Source organism: Hyla sarda, unplaced genomic scaffold, assembly GCF_029499605.1.
Source record: "Hyla sarda isolate aHylSar1 unplaced genomic scaffold, aHylSar1.hap1 scaffold_2226, whole genome shotgun sequence".
NCBI classification, from domain to species: Eukaryota; Metazoa; Chordata; class Amphibia; order Anura; family Hylidae; genus Hyla; species Hyla sarda.
In genome coordinates this window covers 12,678-27,998 of record NW_026608902.1, presented here as the reverse complement: position 1 = coordinate 27,998, position 15,321 = coordinate 12,678, and the positions used below count along the sequence as shown (strand labels likewise).

Below are 15,321 nucleotides of genomic sequence, written 5' to 3'. Positions count from 1 at the left end.
TCATCAGCTGGCTGTCTATGTCCCGCATCAATATAGACCAAAGTACAGAGGGTTAGGCTATGCTATTGTGCACCTACCTGATGCATCAGAAGGTGCGAGGCCCTTGCTAAATTCTGTGCACAGACTTTGAGATCTATGCTTTAGACTGTATCTAAACCTGCTCCAACATGGACTGACATTCTGGCCTACTTTCAGCCGATGCGACTTGTCTGTCGCTGAACAGTCGCTTTTTATGTATTCAGCACCTATGTATAATGTTGTAAAAATGCTCTAGAAGCTAAAGTCGCAGAAATGTCACACATATTTGGCCTGCAACTTTCTGTGCGACAAATTCAGACAGGAAAAATCAGTATAAATCCTTAGAAAATTATCCCCCAGTGTCTCCATCTGCTGGCGGTATTGAATAAGCATTGCTGCACTGATGGGGTATGCATTAGACGAAAAAAAAGAAGAAAAAGAAGAATAATACGCCCAGAAAAGAGGCGAAAAGGAGAAAAACGTAAAAAAACGTGAAAAAAAAGTAAGAGGAAGAGAAGGGAAAAAAAGGTGGAAATGGGTTTAAAAGTGATTTCGGCGGAGAAATATATATATATATATATATATATATATATATATATATATGCGCACACACACATATAGATATAAACGTATTCTCCGTTGAGATATTGCAGCCGCTGCTGTGTCCAGGCCCAGGAGCCTTAGCACTGTGCTGTGATGTCACTCAATACCACTGACATCACTAGGTGTAAACAACATCTCTCCTTTGCTGTGTATGTGACTATGGAGCTGTTTGGTGATGTCGTCTATTACGGCCTTCATAGAAGCAACAGGAGATTGTTGCATCCATCTTGAACCCTCAGAACTACAGTGCTATGATGTCACTCACTTCCACAGGCCTTGCAGAGTGTAAACAACAACAACCCAGCTTTGTTGTGTATGTAACCAAAGGGATTTGTGATGTCACCTAGAACCTTCACAGCAGCGACAGCTTTATGAGGAGCATCAGCACTGCTCTGCCTGAGCAGAACCATCACCGCCATAGGTTGTCAAATAACCCGGATTTAACCCACACAGGTAAGTCCAATGGGGTGCAGGCATGTCCTCTATGCTTACAGCTTCCCGTGGGTGTTGGTTTGATACCGTTTGGGGACAGCCAAGGAGGCATCTGCAGGCAACAAAGGTAGGTGTGTGCTTGTGTGTGTGTTTCCTATGCAGATCCTAAGCCCAGTGTCACATGCAAGTAGGAGGAGTAAGAAGGGTTCCTGGCAAATCCGGGTTATGGATTGCATTTAAAAAGGCCCCGTGGGAGTGCAATGGGCCCCTGTCTTGCTGCTTAGCAATAATGGTATGGGTTTAGGTTCTGCTGTGTGTACTGGTGGTTGACTGCCCCCCAGCCCAGAGTGTGCATGGAAAATTGTCTGGCAGCCTCCCTGACAGCAAGCAGTGATAGTGCCCATGAAGGGGACCTTGTTGGGCCCGCCCCTTTCACGGTTATCGCTTCTCGGCCTTTTGGCTAAGATCAAGTGTAGTATCTGTTCTTATCAGTTTAATATCTGATACGTCCCCTATCTGGGGACCATATATTAAATGGATTTTTGAGAACGGGGGCCGATTTCGAAGCTTGCTTCCGTCGCCCTATGCATTGACCCGATATGGCAGTATCTTCGGGTACAGTGCACCACCCCCTTACAGGGTTAAAAAGAAAGATTCCTACTTTCATTGCTACCTGCTTGCTGGCTAGCCAGCTAGCCAGCCCTGTGGGCCTTGCTGCTGCTGCAGCCAAAAAACAAAAGGTGGTGCTGCTGCTGCTTCTGCTGCTTCTGCTTCTGCTTGTGTCTGGCCCCTGTTGGAGCGTCCAGGCACAGGACTTCTGCTGCTGCTGACTAAATGGCCTCCTTAATTGGATCATTTGAGTAGCCAGCACACCTGTGCAGGTAGGGCATGACATGATAGGCAGCTGCCTTGATAGCGGGTGGGTGCTGAATGTTCCTAATTGACAAAATAAGATTAATGCTTATGAAGAAATATAAAATCTCATCCCTTCCCCAATATCGCGCCACACCCCTACCCCTTAATTCCCTGGTTGAACGTGATGGACATATGTCTTTTTTCGACCGTACTAACTATGTAACTATGTAACATAACATGGGGGGGGGGGGGTCTCCTGGCTGTTCACACAGGTGTGTCATTGCTGTACATTGACCATGCATTGCTTCTGTGGTATTGCAAAGGCAAAGACAAATGCTTCCAGCCATCCATTGCACTAATGGATTGGTCATCAGCTGGCTGTCTATGTCCCGCATCAATATAGACCAAAGTACAGAGGGTTAGGCTATGCTATTGTGCACCTACCTGATGCATCAGAAGGTGCGAGGCCCTTGCTAAATTCTGTGCACAGACTTTGAGATCTATGCTTTAGACTGTATCTAAACCTGCTCCAACATGGACTGACATTCTGGCCTACTTTCAGCCGATGCGACTTGTCTGTCGCTGAACAGTCGCTTTTTATGTATTCAGCACCTATGTATAATGTTGTAAAAATGCTCTAGAAGCTAAAGTCGCAGAAATGTCACACATATTTGGCCTGCAACTTTCTGTGCGACAAATTCAGACAGGAAAAATCAGTATAAATCCTTAGAAAATTATCCCCCAGTGTCTCCATCTGCTGGCGGTATTGAATAAGCATTGCTGCACTGATGGGGTATGCATTAGACGAAAAAAAAGAAGAAAAAGAAGAATAATACGCCCAGAAAAGAGGCGAAAAGGAGAAAAACGTAAAAAAACGTGAAAAAAAAGTAAGAGGAAGAGAAGGGAAAAAAAGGTGGAAATGGGTTTAAAAGTGATTTCGGCGGAGAAATATATATATATATATATATATATATATGCGCACACACACATATAGATATAAACGTATTCTCCGTTGAGATATTGCAGCCGCTGCTGTGTCCAGGCCCAGGAGCCTTAGCACTGTGCTGTGATGTCACTCAATACCACTGACATCACTAGGTGTAAACAACATCTCTCCTTTGCTGTGTATGTGACTATGGAGCTGTTTGGTGATGTCGTCTATTACGGCCTTCATAGAAGCAACAGGAGATTGTTGCATCCATCTTGAACCCTCAGAACTACAGTGCTATGATGTCACTCACTTCCACAGGCCTTGCAGAGTGTAAACAACAACAACCCAGCTTTGTTGTGTATGTAACCAAAGGGATTTGTGATGTCACCTAGAACCTTCACAGCAGCGACAGCTTTATGAGGAGCATCAGCACTGCTCTGCCTGAGCAGAACCATCACCGCCATAGGTTGTCAAATAACCCGGATTTAACCCACACAGGTAAGTCCAATGGGGTGCAGGCATGTCCTCTATGCTTACAGCTTCCCGTGGGTGTTGGTTTGATACCGTTTGGGGACAGCCAAGGAGGCATCTGCAGGCAACAAAGGTAGGTGTGTGCTTGTGTGTGTGTTTCCTATGCAGATCCTAAGCCCAGTGTCACATGCAAGTAGGAGGAGTAAGAAGGGTTCCTGGCAAATCCGGGTTATGGATTGCATTTAAAAAGGCCCCGTGGGAGTGCAATGGGCCCCTGTCTTGCTGCTTAGCAATAATGGTATGGGTTTAGGTTCTGCTGTGTGTACTGGTGGTTGACTGCCCCCCAGCCCAGAGTGTGCATGGAAAATTGTCTGGCAGCCTCCCTGACAGCAAGCAGTGATAGTGCCCATGAAGGGGACCTTGTTGGGCCCGCCCCTTTCACGGTTATCGCTTCTCGGCCTTTTGGCTAAGATCAAGTGTAGTATCTGTTCTTATCAGTTTAATATCTGATACGTCCCCTATCTGGGGACCATATATTAAATGGATTTTTGAGAACGGGGGCCGATTTCGAAGCTTGCTTCCGTCGCCCTATGCATTGACCCGATATGGCAGTATCTTCGGGTACAGTGCACCACCCCCTTACAGGGTTAAAAAGAAAGATTCCTACTTTCATTGCTACCTGCTTGCTGGCTAGCCAGCTAGCCAGCCCTGTGGGCCTTGCTGCTGCTGCAGCCAAAAAACAAAAGGTGGTGCTGCTGCTGCTTCTGCTTGTGTCTGGCCCCTGTTGGAGCGTCCAGGCACAGGACTTCTGCTGCTGCTGACTAAATGGCCTCCTTAATTGGATCATTTGAGTAGCCAGCACACCTGTGCAGGTAGGGCATGACATGATAGGCAGCTGCCTTGATAGCGGGTGGGTGCTGAATGTTCCTAATTGACAAAATAAGATTAATGCTTATGAAGAAATATAAAATCTCATCCCTTCCCCAATATCGCGCCACACCCCTACCCCTTAATTCCCTGGTTGAACGTGATGGACATATGTCTTTTTTCGACCGTACTAACTATGTAACTATGTAACATAACATGGGGGGGGGGGGGTCTCCTGGCTGTTCACACAGGTGTGTCATTGCTGTACATTGACCATGCATTGCTTCTGTGGTATTGCAAAGGCAAAGACAAATGCTTCCAGCCATCCATTGCACTAATGGATTGGTCATCAGCTGGCTGTCTATGTCCCGCATCAATATAGACCAAAGTACAGAGGGTTAGGCTATGCTATTGTGCACCTACCTGATGCATCAGAAGGTGCGAGGCCCTTGCTAAATTCTGTGCACAGACTTTGAGATCTATGCTTTAGACTGTATCTAAACCTGCTCCAACATGGACTGACATTCTGGCCTACTTTCAGCCGATGCGACTTGTCTGTCGCTGAACAGTCGCTTTTTATGTATTCAGCACCTATGTATAATGTTGTAAAAATGCTCTAGAAGCTAAAGTCGCAGAAATGTCACACATATTTGGCCTGCAACTTTCTGTGCGACAAATTCAGACAGGAAAAATCAGTATAAATCCTTAGAAAATTATCCCCCAGTGTCTCCATCTGCTGGCGGTATTGAATAAGCATTGCTGCACTGATGGGGTATGCATTAGACGAAAAAAAAGAAGAAAAAGAAGAATAATACGCCCAGAAAAGAGGCGAAAAGGAGAAAAACGTAAAAAAACGTGAAAAAAAAGTAAGAGGAAGAGAAGGGAAAAAAAGGTGGAAATGGGTTTAAAAGTGATTTCGGCGGAGAAATATATATATATATATATATATATATATATATATATATATATATGCGCACACACACATATAGATATAAACGTATTCTCCGTTGAGATATTGCAGCCGCTGCTGTGTCCAGGCCCAGGAGCCTTAGCACTGTGCTGTGATGTCACTCAATACCACTGACATCACTAGGTGTAAACAACATCTCTCCTTTGCTGTGTATGTGACTATGGAGCTGTTTGGTGATGTCGTCTATTACGGCCTTCATAGAAGCAACAGGAGATTGTTGCATCCATCTTGAACCCTCAGAACTACAGTGCTATGATGTCACTCACTTCCACAGGCCTTGCAGAGTGTAAACAACAACAACCCAGCTTTGTTGTGTATGTAACCAAAGGGATTTGTGATGTCACCTAGAACCTTCACAGCAGCGACAGCTTTATGAGGAGCATCAGCACTGCTCTGCCTGAGCAGAACCATCACCGCCATAGGTTGTCAAATAACCCGGATTTAACCCACACAGGTAAGTCCAATGGGGTGCAGGCATGTCCTCTATGCTTACAGCTTCCCGTGGGTGTTGGTTTGATACCGTTTGGGGACAGCCAAGGAGGCATCTGCAGGCAACAAAGGTAGGTGTGTGCTTGTGTGTGTGTTTCCTATGCAGATCCTAAGCCCAGTGTCACATGCAAGTAGGAGGAGTAAGAAGGGTTCCTGGCAAATCCGGGTTATGGATTGCATTTAAAAAGGCCCCGTGGGAGTGCAATGGGCCCCTGTCTTGCTGCTTAGCAATAATGGTATGGGTTTAGGTTCTGCTGTGTGTACTGGTGGTTGACTGCCCCCCAGCCCAGAGTGTGCATGGAAAATTGTCTGGCAGCCTCCCTGACAGCAAGCAGTGATAGTGCCCATGAAGGGGACCTTGTTGGGCCCGCCCCTTTCACGGTTATCGCTTCTCGGCCTTTTGGCTAAGATCAAGTGTAGTATCTGTTCTTATCAGTTTAATATCTGATACGTCCCCTATCTGGGGACCATATATTAAATGGATTTTTGAGAACGGGGGCCGATTTCGAAGCTTGCTTCCGTCGCCCTATGCATTGACCCGATATGGCAGTATCTTCGGGTACAGTGCACCACCCCCTTACAGGGTTAAAAAGAAAGATTCCTACTTTCATTGCTACCTGCTTGCTGGCTAGCCAGCTAGCCAGCCCTGTGGGCCTTGCTGCTGCTGCAGCCAAAAAACAAAAGGTGGTGCTGCTGCTGCTTCTGCTGCTTCTGCTTCTGCTTGTGTCTGGCCCCTGTTGGAGCGTCCAGGCACAGGACTTCTGCTGCTGCTGACTAAATGGCCTCCTTAATTGGATCATTTGAGTAGCCAGCACACCTGTGCAGGTAGGGCATGACATGATAGGCAGCTGCCTTGATAGCGGGTGGGTGCTGAATGTTCCTAATTGACAAAATAAGATTAATGCTTATGAAGAAATATAAAATCTCATCCCTTCCCCAATATCGCGCCACACCCCTACCCCTTAATTCCCTGGTTGAACGTGATGGACATATGTCTTTTTTCGACCGTACTAACTATGTAACTATGTAACATAACATGGGGGGGGGGGGTCTCCTGGCTGTTCACACAGGTGTGTCATTGCTGTACATTGACCATGCATTGCTTCTGTGGTATTGCAAAGGCAAAGACAAATGCTTCCAGCCATCCATTGCACTAATGGATTGGTCATCAGCTGGCTGTCTATGTCCCGCATCAATATAGACCAAAGTACAGAGGGTTAGGCTATGCTATTGTGCACCTACCTGATGCATCAGAAGGTGCGAGGCCCTTGCTAAATTCTGTGCACAGACTTTGAGATCTATGCTTTAGACTGTATCTAAACCTGCTCCAACATGGACTGACATTCTGGCCTACTTTCAGCCGATGCGACTTGTCTGTCGCTGAACAGTCGCTTTTTATGTATTCAGCACCTATGTATAATGTTGTAAAAATGCTCTAGAAGCTAAAGTCGCAGAAATGTCACACATATTTGGCCTGCAACTTTCTGTGCGACAAATTCAGACAGGAAAAATCAGTATAAATCCTTAGAAAATTATCCCCCAGTGTCTCCATCTGCTGGCGGTATTGAATAAGCATTGCTGCACTGATGGGGTATGCATTAGACGAAAAAAAAGAAGAAAAAGAAGAATAATACGCCCAGAAAAGAGGCGAAAAGGAGAAAAACGTAAAAAAACGTGAAAAAAAAGTAAGAGGAAGAGAAGGGAAAAAAAGGTGGAAATGGGTTTAAAAGTGATTTCGGCGGAGAAATATATATATATATATATATATATATATATATATATATGCGCACACACACATATAGATATAAACGTATTCTCCGTTGAGATATTGCAGCCGCTGCTGTGTCCAGGCCCAGGAGCCTTAGCACTGTGCTGTGATGTCACTCAATACCACTGACATCACTAGGTGTAAACAACATCTCTCCTTTGCTGTGTATGTGACTATGGAGCTGTTTGGTGATGTCGTCTATTACGGCCTTCATAGAAGCAACAGGAGATTGTTGCATCCATCTTGAACCCTCAGAACTACAGTGCTATGATGTCACTCACTTCCACAGGCCTTGCAGAGTGTAAACAACAACAACCCAGCTTTGTTGTGTATGTAACCAAAGGGATTTGTGATGTCACCTAGAACCTTCACAGCAGCGACAGCTTTATGAGGAGCATCAGCACTGCTCTGCCTGAGCAGAACCATCACCGCCATAGGTTGTCAAATAACCCGGATTTAACCCACACAGGTAAGTCCAATGGGGTGCAGGCATGTCCTCTATGCTTACAGCTTCCCGTGGGTGTTGGTTTGATACCGTTTGGGGACAGCCAAGGAGGCATCTGCAGGCAACAAAGGTAGGTGTGTGCTTGTGTGTGTGTTTCCTATGCAGATCCTAAGCCCAGTGTCACATGCAAGTAGGAGGAGTAAGAAGGGTTCCTGGCAAATCCGGGTTATGGATTGCATTTAAAAAGGCCCCGTGGGAGTGCAATGGGCCCCTGTCTTGCTGCTTAGCAATAATGGTATGGGTTTAGGTTCTGCTGTGTGTACTGGTGGTTGACTGCCCCCCAGCCCAGAGTGTGCATGGAAAATTGTCTGGCAGCCTCCCTGACAGCAAGCAGTGATAGTGCCCATGAAGGGGACCTTGTTGGGCCCGCCCCTTTCACGGTTATCGCTTCTCGGCCTTTTGGCTAAGATCAAGTGTAGTAATACAGGAGATCTGGTCAGAAGGTACTCGGGTACCCCTCTCCTCGGCCTTGTGGGATCGCCCAGGTTTATTGCCTGGGCTTCACCCACTTGTTGCTATTGGGGAGAGGGCTTAGTCCCAGGGTAACGGGTTGCGATCGCCTCTCAAAGCCTTCGGGTGGAGAGAGGTTTGAGCGAATTGGCTGGTTGGTTGGAGCGGAGAGAACCAGACCAAAACACGAATGAACCATGGATGAAGATCTAGATCCTGGTTCGGTACCGGCTTATGCCCGGATTAAACACACTGTGCGGGTCATTCTCACAGGTGATGCGGCGGATGCACGTGGCATGAGGTTCGTGATAGAGGACGTGCTCGACAAGATTCTTAATGTTCGTAAGCGAGAGATTTTGGCCATCCAGGATTACCCTAAGCGGAGGATCTACGACTGCACTTTCATAGGGGAAGGCGTATTCTTAGATGCAGTAATGAAAATTCCAAAGCAAGATGATCCGAGGCTTAAGGGTATCCAAATTGTCGAGCACGTCCTAGATGAAACCAAGTTGATTGTCGTGAAGATGTACTCCCCTTTTGTAAATCAGAGAGAGATCGATGGGTTCCTGGCAGCCTACTTTAAAAAGGTGGAGTTCAGAGGAAAAATCATGAACGACTGTGGTGTCTGGACCTCAAAATGGCGATATCAAGTCACGTGCAACAAAGACCCCACCCTCCCAGGGGGGATACTATTACCGCCTGCTCGTTTTAAATTAAACAATGTGTGTGGCGACCTCTTTTTTGCGGGAATGCCAAACTTCTGCAGAAGGTGCCAACGTTATGGGCACATAAAGGAAAATTGTGAAAGTTCCTGTAAGAAATGTGGAAGCATGCAACATGAAACAGAAAAATGTGATAAGGGTTTGAGATGTAATTTTTGCCGTCACTTTGGTCACGTGTATGCTTTCTGTCCCCACAGACCAAAAAAAACCACAGAACAGCAAGGGCAACCCAAGAGAGACGTCCGGAGACCAGCCTGGGGAAAAGCCAGAGAGGAGGAGCACCCCCCACAAGAAGAGGTAAGCTGTGAGATGGAGACCACGGCCCCCCCAAAAGAACCCCAGGAGAAAGAGGCACAGGTGGAAAGGGGGACCCCAAATGAGAGGAGGCCGGGGAAGAGAAATGCGAGAGGGGATCGGGCAGATACCTCAGAGAAGGTGGAAGAGCGAGAGGTGCCCGATTCCACCCCGGAAGGTCCTCCTGCTCGGGGTCCCCCTGAGTGTGAAAACCCGGACGGAGTAGCAAAGGTGAAAAGACGAAGGGGCTCCAAAGGGCGTCCGGACTCGGAGGTGGTCCAGGAGGAGCAGATGGAAGTTCCTGTCGTGACGGGGGCTCCAAGTGAAGCTCCTCCACAGGTCCCAGCGGTGGATACCCCTCCTCCTCCCAGCCAGGAGGAGGTTTCAGGGGTGACCATCTCCGAGGTCCCGGAAACGGACCTAAGTACGCACCCGACCCCTATGGAGGGGCAAGAGGTGGACGCCGAAAAAGAGAATGGAGCCCAGAAGCTGTTCTTACCAATGTACTCCGTCTATACACCTGTGGTCTTGGAAGAGGGGGGCTGCTCGAGCGATGGTGGTTCCTCTCCGGCTTCCTCTATGTGTACGGTAGAGTCAGAGGTGGGGGGTAACGAGAGCTCCAGTGCGCAATCTGGTTTTTAGTTTGTTATCTGAGCCTCCCTTTTTTTTACATCTCCAATGGCTGAGTTGTCCGGATTGTCTATGAATGTAAGAAGTATAAGTTCACGAGCAAAACGGGTTGCCCTTTTTAACTACTTGTCTATTTTTGCTGCTTCTGTGGTTTTCCTGCAGGAGTGCGGCATCCCGCATAGTTTAAATTATGAAAAGTATAAAAAAGATTGGGTACACGGTCCATCAGTCTGGTCTGGATCTAACGAATCCAGATCAGCAGGGGTCGCCATACTTTTTAAAGGAAATGCTTTTATTGATTTTATTCATGAGATTTTACCAGGCAGAGTTTTATTGGTTAAAGCTTTTATTGATGGTATTAAATGGCAGTTTTTAAATTTTTATGGTTCACCCAATAAAAATGATAGAGCACGGATGTTAGAGATTTTACCCCTTTTTATCAATGATTCTGAACCTCTTATTTTAGCAGGTGATTTTAATTGTATTTTAAGGGGGGAGCACCGTTTTACCAATTCAGTAAGTAGAAACTATGATAAAACATCTTCTATGTTAAAAAATATGATTATTGATTTTAGACTTACTGATGTTTTTAAGAAATGCAATAGTATTTTACCAGAAAGAGACGGTGTGACCTGGAGCAACGCAAACTGCAGCTCCAGGATCGATTTTATCTTCTGTTCTTATCAAGTACTGCCTTTTAAGTGTGATGTTTTAACCAATGTTTTTTCTGATCACAAACTTTTATCTTTTAAGGTGAAGAGTGATTTTAGAAAAAAGACTGGGAGGAATGCCTGGAAGATGAATGTATCCCTTTTAGAAGATCCGCAGGTTTTATCCGATTTTATCAACTTCTACAAGGACTGCAGACGGGTAAGAGATCCTAACACTCCCATCAGTATATGGTGGGAGAAAATGAAAATAAAAATAAAAGAGTTTTTTATTAGAGTAGGGATCTCTAGAGCTAAAGAGAAGCGTGAGTTTTACTCCCTTCTAAATACCCGTCTGCAAACCCTGTACAAATTCAGAGACAATGGTATAGAGGTTTATAGAGAAATTACTGACTTAAAAAAAGAAATAAAACAGTGCCTGGAGCAGAAGGGAAAAGAGATAATTTTCAGATCCAAAATAAAGCACCTTGAAGAGAACGAGACCTGCTCCAGGTACTTTTTTAAGAAAGTAACGGATAAAAAGGTTTTAATTGATAATATACAAGGAGAAAAAGATGTACAGGGTATTTTAAAAAGGGTACATTCATTTTATGCGGATCTTTTTAATACAAAAAATATTGATATTGATTTTATGAATGACTCATTGAAGGAGATTACCAATGTTTTAGACCCTGTGTCCCAGTCTCTTTTACAGAGGGAGATCTCGGAACAGGAGGTTTTAGAGACGATCAGGAGTTTTAAATCCGGTAAGGTGCCTGGTCCTGACGGTATACCCATTGAGTTTTATGTCATTTTTTATGGTGTTTTAAAAGATGACCTTTTTTCCCTTTTTACAGAAGTATTTAAAACAAAAGCCCTCCCAGGTTCATGGAGGAAGGGTGATGTCTCCCTGCTGTTCAAAAAGGGAGACCGGTCAGATCTAAAGAACTGGAGACCAATCACCCTCCTCAACTGTGACTACAAAGTGATGGCAAAACTGTGCGCAAATAGATTAAAAAGTGTAATAGAGAAAATAATCCATTCAAATCAGGTCTGTGGGGTGCCTGGGAGGAGCATATGGGAAAATCTTAACCTTTTAAAAGATGTGATTAGTGACACAAAGTCTAGAAACGGAAAACTAGCCATTTTATCCTTAGACTTCGAGAAGGCTTTTGACAGAGTGTCACATTTTTATCTTTTTAAGGTTTTAGAGAAAATGGGTATACCTGAAGGCTTTTTATTGTCTCTTAAGGCCTTTTATAAAAACTGCACAAGCAAGATTTTAGTTAACGGTTTTAAGACACAGGATGTGATTTTAAATTCCGGAGTGAAGCAGGGGTGTCCTTTGTCCCCACTACTTTTCATATGTGCGCTTGAGCCTCTACTATGCACCTTGAGGAGAGATAAGCAAATAAGAGGGGTCCCCCTGCCGGGAGGAGGGGGACTAGAGGCTAAAGTAGTGGGGTACATGGACGATGTGGCAGTGCTTGGAAGGGACACCCCATCGCTTCAAAAAGCCCTAAAGCAAGTTGAATTTTTTTGTTGTGCCTCCGGTTTTAAGGTAAATTTTAATAAAAGCAGTGTTTTAAATATAGGAGGACTGTTTTTAAGGGATTTACCCATTCCTGTGTCTGAGTCTGTGCAGATTTTAGGGGTCTCCTTCAGTGAGTCAAACAATGGTTTTAATAGCTGGGACTTGGTGGCTCAAAAAATAAACACAAAAATTTGTATGTGGAACATGAGAAAGCTAACGATGGAGGGGAAGGTTTTAGTTACAAAGATGGTGATTTTACCCATTTTATTGTATCTTGGCATGGTCTTTCCACCCCCCGAAATGATTTTAAATAAAATTATTAAAGCATGTTTTACCTTTTTATGGAGCTCCAAGAGTGAAAAATTGAGAAGAGAGATCGTCATGATGCCAAAAGGTATGGGTGGAAAGGACTTCCCCGACATCAGGGCGTTCCTTTTTACCAAGTTTTTTAGCATGTGTGTTAGCACACTTTTTAAGGATAGTTACTGGTCATATTTTATCCGTTTTAATACAGGTTTTTTTATGAGGAGGAATGGGTGGTTTAAAACTGTTTTAAGCTGTCCTTATGCTTTTAATCTTCCCCAACAATACAAGATTTTAGAGAAAATTTTCAACTTGTATAACTTTAACGGAAAAAGTATTAATGAAGTAACTAATAGCAAAAAAATGTTAAAATATATTAAAGAAAGTGGTTTTATTGCCCCTGTGAATAATTTTAATGAAGAGAAATGCAGGAAAATATGGAAGATGGCAAATATGATTTATCTTTTTAATTCACAGAAAGATCTGGCCTGGAGCTGCATACACGAGTGTCTTCCATGCCGGGCATTCCAGCACCGAAGAAGGATGGCCAACACTGCAGTATGCCCGAGGGAGGGCTGCCAGGAACCCGAGACCGTGTACCACCTTTTCTGGACTTGTTTTTATGCAAAAAGGATATGGACTAAAATACTCCCTCTGGTGAAGAAGATAACAGAAATAAAAGACTTAAACTCTGCAGCTGTTTTTTATGGATGTCTGGAATGCCCAATACGGACTCAAGAGACAATGGCATGGAAGATCATAAACTGTGTTAAAGCAGCTCTATGGAATGCCAGAAACATTTTACTTTTTAAACATGAGATTTTATCTGTGAATGATGTTTTAGCTCTTTGTTTTAGTGATATGTACCAGTACTTTTTATTAGACAAGAAATATTATCCTTTATTAGCTAGAAAATGGTATTTTAATGAATGGAACGCCCTTTTGTAAAGCCACCAAGTGCCCATTTTAAGTGTATTATGATTGTATTTATGTGAACTTTTATTGTTATATGTGATTTTATTATCAAAATTTGTTTTTATTGAAAAAAAAATTATATTTATAAATCGTAATGCACTTTGTAAAATGTTATGAATTCTAAATAAAAAGATACCCCTCAGGGGTAGCCAAGTTAAAAAAATCTGTTCTTATCAGTTTAATATCTGATACGTCCCCTATCTGGGGACCATATATTAAATGGATTTTTGAGAACGGGGGCCGATTTCGAAGCTTGCTTCCGTCGCCCTATGCATTGACCCGATATGGCAGTATCTTCGGGTACAGTGCACCACCCCCTTACAGGGTTAAAAAGAAAGATTCCTACTTTCATTGCTACCTGCTTGCTGGCTAGCCAGCTAGCCAGCCCTGTGGGCCTTGCTGCTGCTGCAGCCAAAAAACAAAAGGTGGTGCTGCTGCTGCTTCTGCTGCTTCTGCTTCTGCTTGTGTCTGGCCCCTGTTGGAGCGTCCAGGCACAGGACTTCTGCTGCTGCTGACTAAATGGCCTCCTTAATTGGATCATTTGAGTAGCCAGCACACCTGTGCAGGTAGGGCATGACATGATAGGCAGCTGCCTTGATAGCGGGTGGGTGCTGAATGTTCCTAATTGACAAAATAAGATTAATGCTTATGAAGAAATATAAAATCTCATCCCTTCCCCAATATCGCGCCACACCCCTACCCCTTAATTCCCTGGTTGAACGTGATGGACATATGTCTTTTTTCGACCGTACTAACTATGTAACTATGTAACATAACATGGGGGGGGGGGGTCTCCTGGCTGTTCACACAGGTGTGTCATTGCTGTACATTGACCATGCATTGCTTCTGTGGTATTGCAAAGGCAAAGACAAATGCTTCCAGCCATCCATTGCACTAATGGATTGGTCATCAGCTGGCTGTCTATGTCACGCATCAATATAGACCAAAGTACAGAGGGTTAGGCTATGCTATTGTGCACCTACCTGATGCATCAGAAGGTGCGAGGCCCTTGCTAAATTCTGTGCACAGACTTTGAGATCTATGCTTTAGACTGTATCTAAACCTGCTCCAACATGGACTGACATTCTGGCCTACTTTCAGCCGATGCGACTTGTCTGTCGCTGAACAGTCGCTTTTTATGTATTCAGCACCTATGTATAATGTTGTAAAAATGCTCTAGAAGCTAAAGTCGCAGAAATGTCACACATATTTGGCCTGCAACTTTCTGTGCGACAAATTCAGACAGGAAAAATCAGTATAAATCCTTAGAAAATTATCCCCCAGTGTCTCCATCTGCTGGCGGTATTGAATAAGCATTGCTGCACTGATGGGGTATGCATTAGACGAAAAAAAAGAAGAAAAAGAAGAATAATACGCCCAGAAAAGAGGCGAAAAGGAGAAAAACGTAAAAAAACGTGAAAAAAAAGTAAGAGGAAGAGAAGGGAAAAAAAGGTGGAAATGGGTTTAAAAGTGATTTCGGCGGAGAAATATATATATATATATATATATATATATATATATATATATGCGCACACACACATATAGATATAAACGTATTCTCCGTTGAGATATTGCAGCCGCTGCTGTGTCCAGGCCCAGGAGCCTTAGCACTGTGCTGTGATGTCACTCAATACCACTGACATCACTAGGTGTAAACAACATCTCTCCTTTGCTGTGTATGTGACTATGGAGCTGTTTGGTGATGTCGTCTATTACGGCCTTCATAGAAGCAACAGGAGATTGTTGCATCCATCTTGAACCCTCAGAACTACAGTGCTATGATGTCACTCACTTCCACAGGCCTTGCAGAGTGTAAACAACAACAACCCAGCTTTGTTGTGTATGTAACCAAAGGGA

The 15,321-nt window shown here is 44.3% G+C and overlaps 4 non-coding genes and 1 pseudogene across 4 annotated transcripts; all 5 read left to right on the top strand.

Annotated features, from left to right (window-relative positions):
* The first annotated feature begins 1,493 nt into the window (after nt 1–1,493).
* On the top strand, nt 1,494–1,684 carry LOC130320907 (U2 spliceosomal RNA). The gene has a single exon (XR_008866723.1). It is a non-coding gene; the product is annotated as a U2 spliceosomal RNA (small nuclear RNA).
* A 2,072-nt stretch (nt 1,685–3,756) lies between these two features.
* Nucleotides 3,757–3,947, top strand: LOC130320906 (U2 spliceosomal RNA). Its single transcript, XR_008866722.1, has one exon. It is a non-coding gene; the product is annotated as a U2 spliceosomal RNA (small nuclear RNA).
* A 2,073-nt stretch (nt 3,948–6,020) lies between these two features.
* On the top strand, nt 6,021–6,211 carry LOC130320905 (U2 spliceosomal RNA). The gene has a single exon (XR_008866721.1). It is a non-coding gene; the product is annotated as a U2 spliceosomal RNA (small nuclear RNA).
* A 2,081-nt stretch (nt 6,212–8,292) lies between these two features.
* On the top strand, nt 8,293–8,425 carry LOC130320920 (U2 spliceosomal RNA; annotated as a pseudogene).
* Nucleotides 8,426–13,596: 5,171 nt separating this feature from the next.
* Nucleotides 13,597–13,780, top strand: LOC130320919 (U2 spliceosomal RNA). The gene has a single exon (XR_008866734.1). It is a non-coding gene; the product is annotated as a U2 spliceosomal RNA (small nuclear RNA).
* The last annotated feature ends 1,541 nt before the right edge of the window (nt 13,781–15,321 follow it).